Genomic DNA, 16,411 nt, shown 5'->3' on the forward strand with positions numbered 1-16,411 from the left:
TCTTGTGAATTAAAATACTACTATTCTGACTCACAAAACAGCGAGTTTCAGTGGTCTGAATCATCCCTAGGTGAACTACTAGAATGGAATTTCTGGACCTTCAATATGAAGGGATAGCCTTTGGAATGTGTGACCACACAGAGATACCACCACACCCTGTATAGGCAGCCAGCTGGCATCCCGCTAAGAGATCTTAAGTTCAATTCTCCCTAAATTGCCATAGTAATTACCTCTATGCTTAATTATTCATCAACAAAATTCACCAAGACAGATTTTAAAAATAAGATACATGTAAATGCAAACATGCTACTGAATGATCCAAGAGTATTAGATGCATAAAAAGCAATGAAACCAAGAAAATGATAAGCAAACAAGATAATCTAATTTGACACTAATAAACTAAAAATAAATTTTTCACTCTTCCAACCAATGTCTTCCAATGACATATTTAATGTCATCACCACAAAAGATGACCTAAATTCAAGAAGTGCCATCAAATTCTCAAAACATTTAAGCTTTGTAAAAACACACCCCAAAGGGTCTAATACATGTGGAGGAATGTTATCTGTGTCTGTGTAAACATAAATGATTTTTTTTCACTTTTTCATTGGTGCATTATAGTTGATTTTCAGAACTCAAATGTCTTCTAAACCTCTGCATGTTTTCTGACATCTTTCAAGTAATAAACATGTATAACTGGAGTAATAAAACCTGCTTTGAAAATTCAAACAAATTATCAAAATCCGCAAACATTAAAGCAAAATCATAAACTATAAAACAATGTAATTCACCTCAAAAGACTTGTGTAAGAGCATTTTTCTATTGGATAAAAAGCAGAAATATCAGAAAGTTATTTAACACTAACAAGTTTTCCCGAGCATATTCTTCATAAATCTAAAGTCTGTTAATTCTGGATACACAGAAGTTGGGGAAAGGTTGTCCACAGAAAATAGAGTATAATATTCATTTTTAGAATTAGGGATGTAATACAGTGATAGTACTTGCCTAGCACACTCAAGGTCCTGGACCCTCCCCCCCCCCCCCCCAAAAAAAACATGTTTCTGGTATTAACTAGTTAGAAATGAAGGGTGAAATTTTTCTATTAACAACAGATGTCAAAATAAAATACCAGAAAAAATTAGTAAGAAAAATCAAGGAATTATACAAAGAAAATTATGAAATATATAAAATATTTATTGAAAGACTTAAAATAAAACTTAAATGAAGACACCCCATAAGAAGGAAAAATTATCATCATTAACAACTGTCAGGTCTCCAAAAATTAATGTATAAATACAGCATAATTCAAAAGCAGTGGGCTTTGAGATTTTCAAAACTCTATAAAAATTATTTTCAATCCATATAGATACAAGAACGAATACTTAAGAATAGTCAAAAAATGAAAAACTAGGGGCTGGGGCAGAGCAATTGCCTAGCATGTATAAGGCACTGGGTTCGATCCTTAGCGCCACATAAAAATGAAAAAAGGCGGGGGGGGGGGGGGGAAAAAAATAACAATGAATCAAACAATGTTGCCCTATGCAAATTTATGATTTTTAATTAAAATAATTAAAAAATTTTTAAAAAATGAAAAAAGGCATGCTGTCCATCTATAACTACAAAACAATTTTTTTAAAAGAAAAACTACAGTGACAGTTTTTTTTTCTTTTTATTTTTCTTGTTGTTTTGTTGTTGTTGGGTTTTGCTGTTGTTGTTTGGGGTTTTTGTTTTGTTTTGTTTTTTTACAGTTCTGAACCCAGGAGTGCTCTACCACTCACCTACATCCCCAGCCCTTTTTATTTTGAGACAGGGTCTCACACGAAGTTGCCCAAATTGACCTTGAACTTTTTACAATCATCCAGCCTCAGCCTCCCAAATGCTGAGATTAAAGGCAGGCCCACAGCGCCTGGCTGACAGAAGCTTTTCTTAACAAAAAATAACTTTCTACAAACTTATTATTATATCAAAACAAGGACTGGGGATGCAGCCTGGTGGTAGAACGCTTGCCTTACACTCAAGAGGCCCTGGGTTCTACCCCCAACGTCACAAAAATAAATAAATGAATAAATAATAATTTTAAAATTACTTAAAAACAATAAAACAATGGTACAAGATGAGAAAAACAGAACAACTAAAAAGAGCAAACATACAAGGAAACATAGCATATAAAAAGTGGCATTTATGGGGCTGGTGCTGGGGCTCAGTGGTAGAGCACTTGCCTTGCACACGTGAAGCACTGGGTTCAATCCCCAGCACCACATAAAAATAAAAAAATTTTTAAAAAAGAATAAATAAAGATATTTAAAAAAAAAGTAAGTGGAAAAAAAAAGTGGTATTTAATTCACTGAGGAGAGTGGTTTGTTTATGTGATGGACTGACAGATCTGACTCCATGAGAATTTTATAGGCCAGACTCTAAGGGAAATGACTAAACAGACTCCATTTTGCTCTGAGACTCCATGTTATGTAGGAAATAAGTTTCTCCCATGGAAACACCCCGCCTCTGTGCCCATCGTCAGTTACTTGGTGTGACATGTTTAATAATATACAATGGCAACTCCTATGTAGTAAAGAATTGCTCTCTTTTGATTCCTACTGCTCCTAAACAATGTACCATGTGAACAGTGATTGTGTGGATGTTAGCAACCATTCTTTAGTTTGTACCTAGGTAAGGGTCATTTTGACCCACTTCCCCCTCTGTCGATGACCTCATAATGTGTAATTTTGAATCATAGCAACAGACACTTATGATTAATGTGATTTTTGGTATAAGAATCCCTACAACCCTGTGGTTGGGGCTGTTCTCCCAATAGCCATTTTTTGGGGCCTTGTGTGAGACAGTCAGCCGGCCGGCTTAATAAAGACTCTCAAATTTGGACTTCTCAGTGGTGGTCGGTCTGTTCTTCAGTTGTGCCCTATAACATTTAGTCCTGGCATAGTTGGCTATCTATAAAAGCTGTCATATAGGACTCCTTGTGTCATGCTATGTAAATGTTAACTCCTGATGGATAAATATACTCTTTATTTTTTAAAACCACATAGTTAAAAGAATAAGAAAACATTTGTATATTCTTGGTATAGAAGAGACTCTCCTAAGTAGCATAGTTTCAGAAGTCATAAAGGAAGAGAGGGGTATATGTGACTACTTTAAAGTATCTGACATGCCAGACGCAGTGGCACACACCTGTAATCCCAGCAGCTCGGGAGGCTGAGGCAGGAGGATTGCACATTCAAAGCCAGTCTTAGCAAAAGCAGGGTGCTAAGTAACTCAGTGAGACCCTGTCTCTAAATAAAAAATACAAAATAGAGCTGGGGATGTTGCTCAGTGGTTGAGTGCCCCTGAGTTCAATCCCCAGTACCAAAAAAAAAAAAAAAAAAAAAAAAGGAAAAAAAAAAAAGTCTGACACAAGGTTAAAAGAAAAAATGAAAGACAATACAGTTATACCCCATTTATGTATGATGTGTCAAAATGCGCTCTACTGTCATGTATTACTAATTTAAAAAGACAGTAATACAAGTGCCATATGACATATAATATTCCATAAGTGCTCCAAAGAGATAAAAGGAAAAAACTGTCAGTGGTGGTGGAGCAGGCAACAGACAGGCTGAGCCAGGAGGATTGAAAGCTCAAGGACAGCTTCAGCAACTTATTGAGGCCCTAAGCAACTCAGGGAGAACTTGTCTCAAATTAAAAATAAATAAAAAGGACTGGGAATGTCGTTCAGTGATTAAGTGTCCCTGAGTTTAACTCCCAGTACATCCCACCCCGCCACACCGCCCACGGCCAAAAAAGAGAGAGGGAAACAACTTAAAAAAGAAATGAACCAAGGACCTAACCAGACAATTCTCAGTAAAGAAATCCAAATGGCCAACAGCATATGAAAGAAGCTAGCCCCAATAAAAATGAAATTAAGACAAACTGAGATATCTGTCATCTAGCAGACTAGTAAAAATTAAATTGTATTTACATGTAGTGATGTGATGATATGGAAAAACCACTGCTAGTGAAGGTGGAAATTATGACAAGCCATTTTGAGAATAATCTGAAAATAATACATTTAAAATATATTTCTCTGTTAATCCTGAAATTCCACTCTGAAGATTCTAGTCTGTAGAAATGAAGTATCAGCAAATAAGGTAACATGCAAAGTATACCTACTGTAGCACTATGTATAGTGACAAAAATCTGGAAACATCTAAATGTCCACAGGAAAATAGTTAAACAAATTATAGTACATCCATGCTATAAATCATACTAGGACAGTTCAAAAAATCAAGGTAGAATTATATTTACTGATAGTAACATATCAAGAAAGGATTGGTATAGAGTAATACAATTTTTTTTTTTTTTTTTTTTTTTGGTACTGGGGATGGAACTCAGGGCCTTGTGCTTACAAGGCAAGCACTCTACCAGCTGAGCTATCTCCCCAGCCCGAGTAATATAATTTGATCTCTTTTGTAAAAAGAAAGCATTCCTATATATGCACATTATGTTAGCACAGAATATACAGCAATATATCATGGAGAGAAACACTGAAGGATGCCCATAATCTGGGTAAAATGGTTTAGGAGCAATAATGAAAATGACTGAAAGAAATAAAATCTTCAGTTTTGTTGTGTTTTGTTTTGTTTTTTTACTTAATACAATGAGCAATTACAATTATCATTTTATAGATTTAACAGATGAAGCTAGGTGCAGCAGCGCATACCTGTAATCCCAGCAGCTCAGGAGGCTGAAGCAGGAAGAGCACAAGTTCAAAGCCAGTTTCAGCAATTTAGCAAGGCCTTAAGCAACTCAGAAAGACCCTGTCTCTAAATTTAACACAAAAAAAAGGGCTGGGGAGGTGTCTCAGTGGTTAAGCACTCCTGGGGTCAATCCTTGGTACCATAAAGTAAATAAAAGATGAACTAAAAATTGTTTTAAATCTCAGAATGATAAAAATATATTATTCAAACATGAGGAGGGGAATCAGTAACAAATCACTCAAACTCCGTTGTTGAGAAAAAGATGTAAATTCTGCAACTTACTACTAGTTTCCTCAGCATAATAGATATTCAAAAGAAAGATAATGGGGAAAAACAGATTTCTTGGAAGCCACCTGAAGCTTTTACTAAGCAAATCACGAATAGAAAAGATTAATGTCTATTTATACCCTGATATCTCAAAAATAAGAAGATTGAGATGGGCAAGGTGGTGCACACCTATAATCCCAGTGGCTCAGGAGGCTGAGGCACAAGGATCTCAGGTTCAAAGTCAGACTCAGCAAAAGTGAGATGCTAAGCAACTCACTAAGACCACCTCTAAAGAAAATACAAAATAGGGCTGGGGATATGGCTCAGCGGTTGAGTACCCCTAAGTTCAATTGCCAGAATCAATACCCCCCCCAAAAAAAAAAAGATTTCCTGTTTTCTGAACCTGAAGACAAGCTCACTGACATCAACTCTACCAGCCACAGAAAATGACCTGCAGTTGACCCTGACTGCTTTTGACTCCAACATTGACCAATTACCAAGTCAGAGTACCTTAACAATTTTTTCACATTATTTTCACTTATAACATCTATTCTGCAAAATGATCCCTAAGTGTCAGGCACTGTGCTGTGGACAGGAATACCTTAAATTTGACCGTTCTTGTTCTTTAGAAGCTTAAAAAAAGAGAGAGACAATTCAATTAGTACTAAAAACTGCTCCACCCCTTTGCCTGGGTTGCCTAGGGGAAAAAAAGTCCTACACCCTATGCCCAGAGGGTAGAGAGGAAGGAAGAATGAGTTCTGTAAGTGGAGAAAAACAAAAGTATTCCAGGTATAGACAGAACAAGAACAATGGGAATGAAAGAATAGTTAAGGACTAGCAAAAAGCTCAGTGTGTTAAATAAAAATAATACAATCAAATGTCAGCAATATCAGTGCAAGCTACTTCCTCATTCTACTTTCTTAAATAATCACCACCAATGTATTAAGCTTTCATTATGGAAAAGGTTTCTAAGCACAATCCAAAGTCCAAGTTCTTACTAGTGAGGAAAAAAAACACACTGTTCTTTTTTGGGGGGCGGGGGGAGCCTAGGGGTATTGGGATTGAAACCAGGAACACTTAACCACTGAGCCACATCTCTGCCCCTTTGTATTTTGAGAGAGAGTCTCACTAAGTTGCTGAGATTGACCTGGAACTTTACATCCTCATTGCGTCAGCCTTCTGAGTCAATGAAATTATAAGTGTGCACCCCCATGCTCAGCAAAATACGCACTTAAACATATCATATATATATTGGGTACTAAGAGAAAAGGGATCATTTTTTATTTTTTTATTTATTGTTGACGGACCTTTATTTATTCGTATATAGTGCTGAGAATTGAACCCAGTGCCTCACACACGGGAGGCAAGGGCTCTACCACTGAGCCACAACCAGCCTCAAGGGATCATTCTTATAATAGTTTTTTCCCTTCAAAAATCATACCAAAGTTTAACATTTACAAAGATTCAAATAACTCCACACAGTGTACCTAATTATTTTCAGTTAGTTTTTCCCCAACCAATCATCGCAAACCAGTATTTTGATATTTTAAAATAATAATGTTTTCAAACTTTTCAAAATATAGGTAGGGAATCAAATCTTTCACACAGAACTTTTTAAAGTAATTTTAAAAATAGCTTTCTTTTTTTTTCTTCATATTGAAACTGCACAATTTCTCAAGTGAGATTTAGTAAATAGCTTCACTAACCTGAGTTGTAAAAGCACTAATGGAACTCCTTTTAGTTGTACAGTTGTATAATCATTTACAAAAATTAGCTCTTATAACTAATTAATGTACATAATGTATTCTATAACACTTAATTTTGACCAAACATCGTAAAATGAAGAGGGCAAAAAGAGATTTCATAGTTTCAAAGATCTTAGATCACATCTTTCTTAAATTTGCTACTCCCAGGAACCCACATTAACCTCAAAACCTGACTAGCTGAAAAGCCTGAGCACAGTACTGATGCCCAGCACAACAGGAGTACAAAAAGGTGTGACAGGCAAGCTGGAGTTAGCAAAGCAAATGCCTATCACATTGCACTGAGACCATTGTGCTGTTAACAACAATAACAACAAAAAAAGGGGGGGAGTAAAAACCACTTGTCTAAGATCTCTAATTATTCAGAGTACAGTGCTCACATGTATTTTCCCCATCTTTTAAAATACTACAATTTTTTCTTCTAAATCTATTTTTTCACTAACATTTATAACTTACATATTTTATTTCTCCAATGGTCTGAACAGACTTAGAAAAAAGGAAAAACTTCCAAGGACCTACTGAAAAAGCACTTTTCATTTCAATCATCTCACTCTAAACTTTGCCCTTTTATACTAAAGTGTTAGCTGATGCTGACTAAACAAGTTTGACAAGCCTGAGTTGATTCCCCCAACCCCCACTTCTGGATCCTTCAAACTTTGACGGGTTTGTTCAAGTAACCAGAACTCATGCCAAATCAAGAGTTTTGGGTTATTCCTTCAGTGAAGAAAAGAAATTTACATTTTCAAGATAGAAACGAAAGCTCTTTTCCGTTTTTTTGACTTCAGTGAAATAAGAAGGTACCTGGAAAAATCCTAATACACTTTAACAAAGATAATTATTTTCAAAACTTATAAGCCATGAAACATGAGGTTATGTAAATCAACAATTTCTCTTAATTTTAAAATTGCTTTAAATATTATCCTGCATAAGCAACTTAATAAAAAGATGAAAGAAAACCAAAAATCAAGAACTGAAAATTCATAAAGCAATAAAAAACTAAATTACAAGCACCTAAAACAGTTAAACAAGTCTCTGCTATATGAAGAAAGCTAATATTTTTAGATTTTCTGAAGCTAAATCTAAATAAGAGTTTTAAAGTCTTGATATCAAGTCCTACTATATACGCAAAATTTTAAAATCCCCATCAAATGCAAATGAAGCATTTAAGCATTGGGACAATCCATTTTGATACTTAGACTCCCAATTCAACTTTCTTAATTAAAAATAATCCTTTGAAAATATCCAACTTGTTAAAATTGTATAGTTTTGTGATTCATTAAACTTGGGGTTTGGTTTTGTTTGTCTACCACTGATTTTGAAAACTCCTTTTTAAAAATAAACACTAAGATGAAATATCATCAAGGCGTCACTGGCAATTTGTGCACTTTTTAGCTTCTCTCTGAAATTCACCATCATATCTACAACTGCCGTCAGTAAAACAGACGAAATCAAAGAACAAGTAAGTGCTCCCAAAACAAAATGAATGAAAGTTTCCTAAACACAACTTTTTTTAATTGAATGGGCAATTCCCAACAAAGTTAGACATCCATATGAGTTGATCAATCAATGGTGCAGTAAACAGAACTTTGCAAGTAATCTGTAAAGGCAAAAAGACTTTCTCCAAGTAAACTGCAATGCACCTAAGAAGGACCTTTAAATATCAGTACATTATACTGTAACATGAACTGAGTTAAATAACCACCTATTGGACAGCTCTTCCAATACCTTGTCTGAAAAGTGTAATTCAGAACATTTCACTAGTACTACAAGGAGATAGTAAATGAGTAGTAGTCCTTAAGTACTTGGGATCTGAATGCTCTTTAAAGCAAAGGAGAAAATTCCAGTTTTAGAGTTAACACACTGGCAGAACTCACTAATATCTAATAATAATATACATATTTGAAGGATTGCCTTAAAACAGATACCAAGAACATTAAATATTTATACTGAAAACACTTCAACTATTGAAACATCATTATGACCTGTAAAAGAATTATCTATACTCTCAATTACTTGTAAGGATAATGCAAAGTGTTAGAAGATTCAAGTCAGTTTAACGTTACAAATTTAAATTGCAATAGTCACTTCACCGTCATCTCTAAGAGGAGGTAAAAACTCAGGCTGAGATGAAATAGAGGTGATTCAATCACACTCACCTAACTTGAAATGTAGGAAATAATCAGTGGATTATTGTGAAATCCTTTTTATTCAACCATGCCAGATTGCAAACATACTTTAAGACTAGAATAGAAGTAATGAGATTATGGGTACCTTGAGGATTCACATTTTTCAAACCAAAAGTTAAGGTGTATATAATCTGACAAGCACTATGGAGAATCGTGGAAAGGGAAGTACTTAAAACACCCTGATGGCTGGAGTCGTGGCTCAGTGGTAGAGCACTTGCCTTAGCATGCGTGAGGCACTGGATTCGATTCTCAGCACTGCACATAAATAAATGAATAAAATAAAGGTCCATCAACAACTAAAAATATATATAAAAATAATTTTTAAAAAAATCATAAACTTGGGCTGGGGTTGTAGCTCAGTGGTAGAGCGCTTGCCTAGCGTATGTGAGGCAGTGGGTCCGATTCTCAGCACCGCATATAAATGAATAAAATAAAGGTCCATCAACACCTACAAAAACATTCTTTTAAAAATTTAACCACCCCGAGAAAAACGAACACCTGAAGTCGATACGTGTATTTTTTTTACAACCAGCCAGCCAAGATCATTACTGTACATGATCATTACAGCTGAAAATTAAGATCACTAAGAAATCATTCAGTTCTCTGGTCTATTAACTAATTCCTACCCTAACCCAAAAAAGTTACTCTCCTTTTATTTATGTGAGATTAATATTCCTCACAATTTCCATACTCAGGGATATACACTACGCAAAAACATATAAAGCTGTCAACTACTACCAAAAGGTCTAATGTGCGGCACAGAAAGGAAATCCACAAAGGAGAAAACGTCTGACAGCCCCTTTCCCCTAAAAAGCCATGTAATCTGCTTCATCAACCATTTCTGCCGAGGTGCACTCGAGCGAGTGGTTCCTCGGCTCTGACCCCGAGACCTAACAGCGTAACCAACCTGACTTTCAGGCAACCAGGAAGATCGGGAGAATTATTAGAAACTGACGTCCGAAGGACGAAGAGTTTGAGAGAAGGGCCAAGAGCGCAGTCGCCGGTGAGTTTGGGTTTTTGTTTTGTTGTGTGTGTGTGTGTGTTTAAGGCGGAGAACTGGGGAAGAAGTTAGTTGAAGGGTTAGAGGGAGGCGAAGCCGGCGTCCGGCATTGCACAGGCGGACAGCGCTTCACTCGGCGTGTGGCAACGCTGAGAGTTCGGAGACCTGACCCGAGTCCCAGCTACAAGAACGCTGATACGTGGCTGAGAGAGGACACGCGGGGGTGGGGCCCGCCCCGCTAAATCCTGGGCTCCCTGAATGAGCTTTCAGGGGAGGATCGCAGCCCGAGAAAGTCAATGAGTTCAAGGAGGCCTGCCCCGGCCGGGCAACGCCACAGCAAGGAACGCTGCTGCGCGCGGAACCTCGGGGTCTGAGGCCTCGGGGTCGGCCCTCAGGAAGTCGGAGCAACCCCTGGCGCTCCCGGCCCCTCCTGGCCCAACCTCTGTCCTCTCTTCTCACCCCCCACAGGCTGGGACCGGACCCCCTGGGACTGACAGGAAGCTTCCGGCCGTACGCCCGCGGCAGCGGCAGGGCAAAAGAAACAATACGCTCTTAGCGCCGCGAGTGACACTCACCGGCCCGAAACCTCGAATGAAACCAGCAGCTTCGGGGGCGGCGGCAGCAGTGGCAGCAGGAACCGAACATCCAAAATGGCGGCTCCCTCGGCCTCACCACCGCTACTGCAGGCGGAGGGATTCTTAGGAGGGAAGGAGTTTTTAACTAACTTCGCACACTATCGCAATAACTTCAGTCCCTATCTCTCTCTCCTTGTCGGTTCTGCGTCCCCTGACTGCAACTTCTCGGGCCTCCCCCCTCAAATTACCCAAGAACTCGGACCCCGCCGAGGACTATTTGCCAACGAGGAGGCGACTGCTCCTGGCAGAGCGACGCAAAGCGTAGCAAGGGTCGGGGCTGTCACTGATGACGCTAGACGCGGCTGCCGAGTCACCGCTGCGATGAGCCTGAGCAAGAAAGATCCGGACTACCCCGGAGCCGACGCACTTTGGTTCCGTTTGCGACGGGCGGGCCGGCGGGGAGAATGCTGGGCTAACCAGGAAGCTATGTGCCACCTGAAGGGGAGGAGCTAGGCGGAGAAGCAGGTGGGGACTCAACGCTTAACCAGCCTGAGTGGATCTTCGTACAAGAGGTTCCCAAAGTCCTTCCTGTCACCTTTAAGACCTCAGCCTTCTCTTTAACTTCAAAAACATGCTTCATGTCATCTTGGATTCTATGGTTTTATGCTATCTTGGCAATTAATTTTATGGAAAAAAAAAAAAAAAACCTACTAGACGATGAAGCAGGAGAATGGATTCCAAGCCTAGGCTTGCCCCTCGTATTGGACAAATACCGTAAACTCTCCAAGCCCTCAATTTTCTAGTATGTAAAAAGAGAAGACTTGGACTAATAATAGCTAGAAATTCTTCCAGAATGAACTTTCTATGATTCCATAAAGTAATGATCTGAGCCAAAGAAAGTCTAACCAGACAGTTCCTGACTTGATAAATAATTACTAACATGTGACAGGGGTCTTTTCCATGTAAACATAAAGAGGTCCTTGAGATCTTGGTGCATTTAAAGATGACCTACCTAGACTAAAATCCTTCAGATGGATTGACAACGAAGTACTCCCAATAGTTAATTAAAGCACCAGACTGGATACCAAAAAGAAGCAAATTAACTGCAAATCCCAAGTTTAAGATCTGAGTATCATAAACAGGAAGTTGCACGTTCTTCTTTAGGCAGTCGATTTCATGCAGGGATGTCAAAACACTTTACAAAAGTTGAACTGGGTATGTCCTTGAACTTCCGGGGCATGCCAAGAGAATGGAAAGAACGGAGCCAAGGGATTTATCATTTTTATTAATAAATGTTGATATCACATTGTTCATAAAGCACCTTCATATGTATAATGTTAATTTGACCCTCTGGACAACCTACTGAGACAGTAAATAATTTAGTTTTATAAATAAGGTGATCGAGACTCAGAGAAACTGTGACTTGCTCAAAGTCCCCCTGCCCCACTGGATTTCTGCTATAGATTGCCATCTTATAATTTAGAAAATTGTACACACCTCTACCCCAAACACAAATACTAAGGGTGAAATAAACCCAGAGCAAATGGATTGGACAGAAGAATACTTATAGATTCAGACCCTCCTATCCCTCTGCTGCACTTAAGTACACTATAGCCCTAGATCACATAGATAGTAAATAGAATAACACTAGAATATCATAAGGATGGCATAATGTGGATTACTCTGAGCTATAGCTATGCATGAAACACATGCCAAATTCAGTTTGAGATTTCCATAAAAGAATGGAGGTTGCAAAGCAGAGTTAGCAAGTATTCCATTTGTAACATCACAAAAATTACTTAGAGGTCACCAAAATAAAGTGTTTACCATTGCAAACTGAAAAGAAAAGATAACCCAGGAAGAGCTTTGTTAGGCTCAGTAGTGTACATCTGTAATCCCAGCAACCCAGGAAGCTGAGGTAGAACAATTGCATATTCAAAGCCAGTCTCAGTCATTTAGTGAGGCCCTAAGCAACTTAGACCCTGTCTCAAAATGAAAAATAAAAAGAACTGAGGATGTAGCTCAGTAGTTAAGACCCACTACCTGCCCTCCCACCAAAAAAAGAGCTTTTTTTGGTACCATATCAAACAGCAGATCATTAAAAAGAAAACTGCTACATAAACCTCCTCCCTGTATTTTTTATATTTTCTTTATATTACTAACCCCCTCCCCCTTGCAACCAAAAATTAAAAGCAATTGCCCCAATTTATAGCATAGTCATCATTAATCTGGAATCTCTGGTTTCTGTGGTTTTTGATTAAAATTTAGAAAGGCTTACTCCCCAACTTCTCACATATAATCTCTAATTTCAGATAAATTACACACGGTCATAAAGGGGACTATTAGACTGACAATTAAAAAAAAAACTTATAGCTCTAACTTCACTATCATGGTATAGCAGAGTTTTCTAAACAATAGTATTAAAATGAGCTTGTGAAAAGTGTGCATATATACAGAAAAAATTTGAAAAACAAAATTAAAATATAAAAATGATTATCTTTGGATGATGGGATTATAGAGGATCTTTATTTTATGTTTTATTTTTGCAATGAGCATATTGTACTTTTATTTGAAAAAGAGTCTTTTACATTTTGAAAATAAATTCATTTAAGAAAATGCATATCTAGGGCTGGGATGGTAGCTCAGTGGAAGAGCACTTGCCTACCTTGAGGCTCTGGGTTCAATCCTTACTACTGCACAAAAAAAAAATAAATAAAATAATTTTTTAAAAAATAAAATGCAGTTTTATAGATCCAAATGCTAAAGGAGATTATGTTTTTATTTTTTGTTTGATTTTATTTATGGTGCTGGGGATTGAACCCAGTGCCTCAAGCATGCTACAGAGTACTCTACCACTGAGCCACACCCTCAACCCCTGATTTTTTTTTTAAACAGAAATAGTCGGAAAGGATCAAACAAATTTTTAGGAAGAAGTAAATGGCTGGGAGACAGGATCATTATTTTTATGGTTTTGTTTATTATTGAAAACTTGCATGCTTCAATTTAACAATAATTATAAAAAAAAACAAAATTGGAGAGGCAATGGAGAGAAGTCAAACCACTTGGATTCTAGGTCTGGCTGGGTTTAACTCATGTTGTACCTAGACCAAGATGTTTAACATCTCTCGGTCTATTTTTCAGCTTTCCAATATTTATTTGTTTTGCCTTATTCCAAAATGGATTTAAATTGGCTTATTATCCAAAAGGGACCAAATACATGAAAGCACTTCAGAAAGCATAAACACTGTTAAGAATGTAAGTATAAAAACGTTTATGCCACCCCACAATTGAAAGCGTTTATTGACTGCCTACTATAACAGTAGTGCATTGTGTCTTAAAATTTACTAAAGTATTTTCACATACATCGATTAATTTACTCAACAAGCATGAGCTTGTAAACCCCAAAAGCATCAAACCATAGTAGTGAAGAGCTTGGTTTCTGGAACTAGATTGCCTGGGTTTCAAATTCTGCCTTCCCCTCTTTCCTTCATGACCTGCAGCAAGTTGCTTAACATCTCTGAACACATCTGACCATCAGTGTCTCCATCTGTAAAATGAGACTAAAAGTAGCATTGACATCTTAGGGCCAGTGTGATAATTAAATGATCTGATACACTTAGTTCTTAGAACAGGACCTAGCCGTAGTAAGGGCTCAGAGGTGTCTTTAAAAGAAATACTATCGTTCTCCATTTTAGAGATAAGGAAACAGAGGGTCAGAGAGATTAAATGATCTGTCACACTTACATACAGAAGAAACCAGATTCATACAAGATCTTCCAAATCTGAACCAGGCACAATGGTTCAGGCCTGTAATCCCAACAATTCAGGGGCTGAGACAGGAGGCTCACAAGCTTGAGGCCAGCATCAGCAATTTAGCGAGGCCATAGCAACTTATTGAGACCTGTCTCAAAATTTTACAGAAGTATCGGGGATATAGCTCAGTGGTAAAGCACCCCTGGGTTAAGCCCTCTGGTAAAGCATCTCTGGGTTAAAACCCAATACCAAGGGAAGGGTGGAGACTTTCCAACTCTGGACTTGTCTTCTAGGTCATATAAAAATCAATCAATCATTATGCAGCCCGATTCCTTTCACTATGCCACACTGTCCTGTGTTTACTAGAAGCTGTGATAGACATTACAGAAGAGACCACTACTACAGTCTAGATAATTATAATCTCACTGAAGAAACTTAAGAGTTTAAAAAAATGGTAAATTAAAAAAAAAGTATCTTTCAACAAGTTCTAGTTCAAAAAAAGCAGAAAAGTGAGAAGTCATCGAGAGCCAGAGCACAGTAAAAGAGGGTTTCCTGGAAGACATGGCATATCCGTTGGAACCTGTGATACTCAAGGGGGTTCTCTGTGTTGGGGTTAGGGATGCAGTGGATTCTTAAGTGACTGTATCAGCATCCGGAGCTGCAGCCCGTATGCCCATTAAACACATGGGATAGCTCTCTCTCAAGAAATTTGGTCAGCCTCTTTCTCAAGGAATTCTTCTTATTTCTCCATGTGTCAGAGCCCTCAACTTAGACAGTAGAGGAGGCAAACCCTGTAGGAAACGCGGTGACATGACTCAAAGAGGTGGCTCCACTGGTCTGTTTTGTTATCATTTGAGTCACATGGATCTATAAATAAGCCTGGAAGTCAGAAATTAGTCTCTCTACTGTTGTTTATGTTATGTTTTCACAAAAATTATTTTCACATTTTTTTTAAGTATGGTCCCTAATCACAATGTACCCTGGCCTAGGAAAAGAATTTAGGAATTAATCTTTCAGTTTTGACATATGCCAGAAATGCTGTAAAACCTAAAATTCCAACAGTCAACATACATACATGGACCTCCTACCAATAACATTAGGAAATCTATGTTATGATCCCTCGTGCTGAAGATCAATGCCCAGAGGGCATGATTTTAAGAAGGCAGCTCAAAGTCCCACCTGAGGTGCTCTATGCCACAATATTTTATTTTTAGTGGTTATCTTGGCTTGTAAATAATGCCATACTATGTTGGCCCTTCAGAGGAAGAGCTTCACCAGATGTAAGACTGCAATCAATTCAAACCCCAAATTGAGGAAATAATGCCATTTGAACTGTTAGGGAAGACAAAACTGAAGTCACAGGAGAAGACTTCTGAAACATTATTTTCTACTCAAATGGTTTTATTCCTTAATATGGGCATCATTACTTGCCTAAAAGAATTCAGAGTAAGTTGGTTTTTGTTAGGTGCATACCCTCATCCTTTTGCATCTAAAATCAGCCCTACGAATTACTTTAAAATTAGCCTAGGAAGCCCAGGAAGTGTTGGGACATTTCCATACCTGTGACAGCCGGCCCTGATGTCCAGCTCAGGGAAAACCAAACTCCTCCACCAAGCCTTGAACATATTCCAAAGGACAGTGTAGGACCCCAGCTGATACCAATATGAGGCACCTCCCTTCTGAGATAGGGTCTCAATGAGTTGTGGAGCCTGGTCTGGAACGTGGCCATCTTCCTGACTCAGCCTCCTGAACAGCTGGGATAAGAGACATCTGCCAATGCACCCAGGAAACCTTATATTCTTTGAATAAGATTTATTTTTTTGATTTTTTTAAATGTTGATAAACCTTTATTTTATTATTTATATGTGGTGCTGAGAATTGAACCCAGTGCCTCACACATGCTAGGCAAGCACTGTACCACTGAGCCACAACCTCAACATACTTTATTATATTTGTACATTCATTTTTCAAAATACTTATTTGTTTTGTAGGATTTTTGGATTTGTTCAGTTTTTTCTTTCTTTTTCTTTTTTGTTTGTTTTTTCAGTACTGGGATCAAATTCAGCCTTCATACATGATAACCAAACACTCTGCCACTTTGCTATCTCCCCATCCCCCAAAA

The 16,411-nt window shown here is 37.9% G+C and overlaps 1 protein-coding gene across 2 annotated transcripts in view; it reads right to left on the minus strand.

The window, feature by feature from the left end:
- AP1G1 (adaptor related protein complex 1 subunit gamma 1) overlaps positions 1-11,220 on the minus strand; it is an 86,577-nt gene extending 75,357 nt beyond the window's left edge. The window contains exon 1 of one of the 2 annotated variants that reach the window (XM_079117739.1): positions 10,537-11,220. The gene's annotated coding sequence lies outside the window, so the exon portion shown is untranslated. Of the gene's footprint in view, positions 1-9,868; positions 10,495-10,536 lie in introns of those variants that run through there. The other variant, XM_079117740.1, reaches the window with a different exon arrangement.
- Positions 11,221-16,411: the final 5,191 nt, after the last annotated feature.

Source organism: Sciurus vulgaris (genome assembly GCF_902686455.1).
Source record: "Sciurus vulgaris genome assembly, chromosome: 17".
NCBI lineage: Eukaryota > Metazoa > Chordata > Mammalia > Rodentia > Sciuridae > Sciurus > Sciurus vulgaris.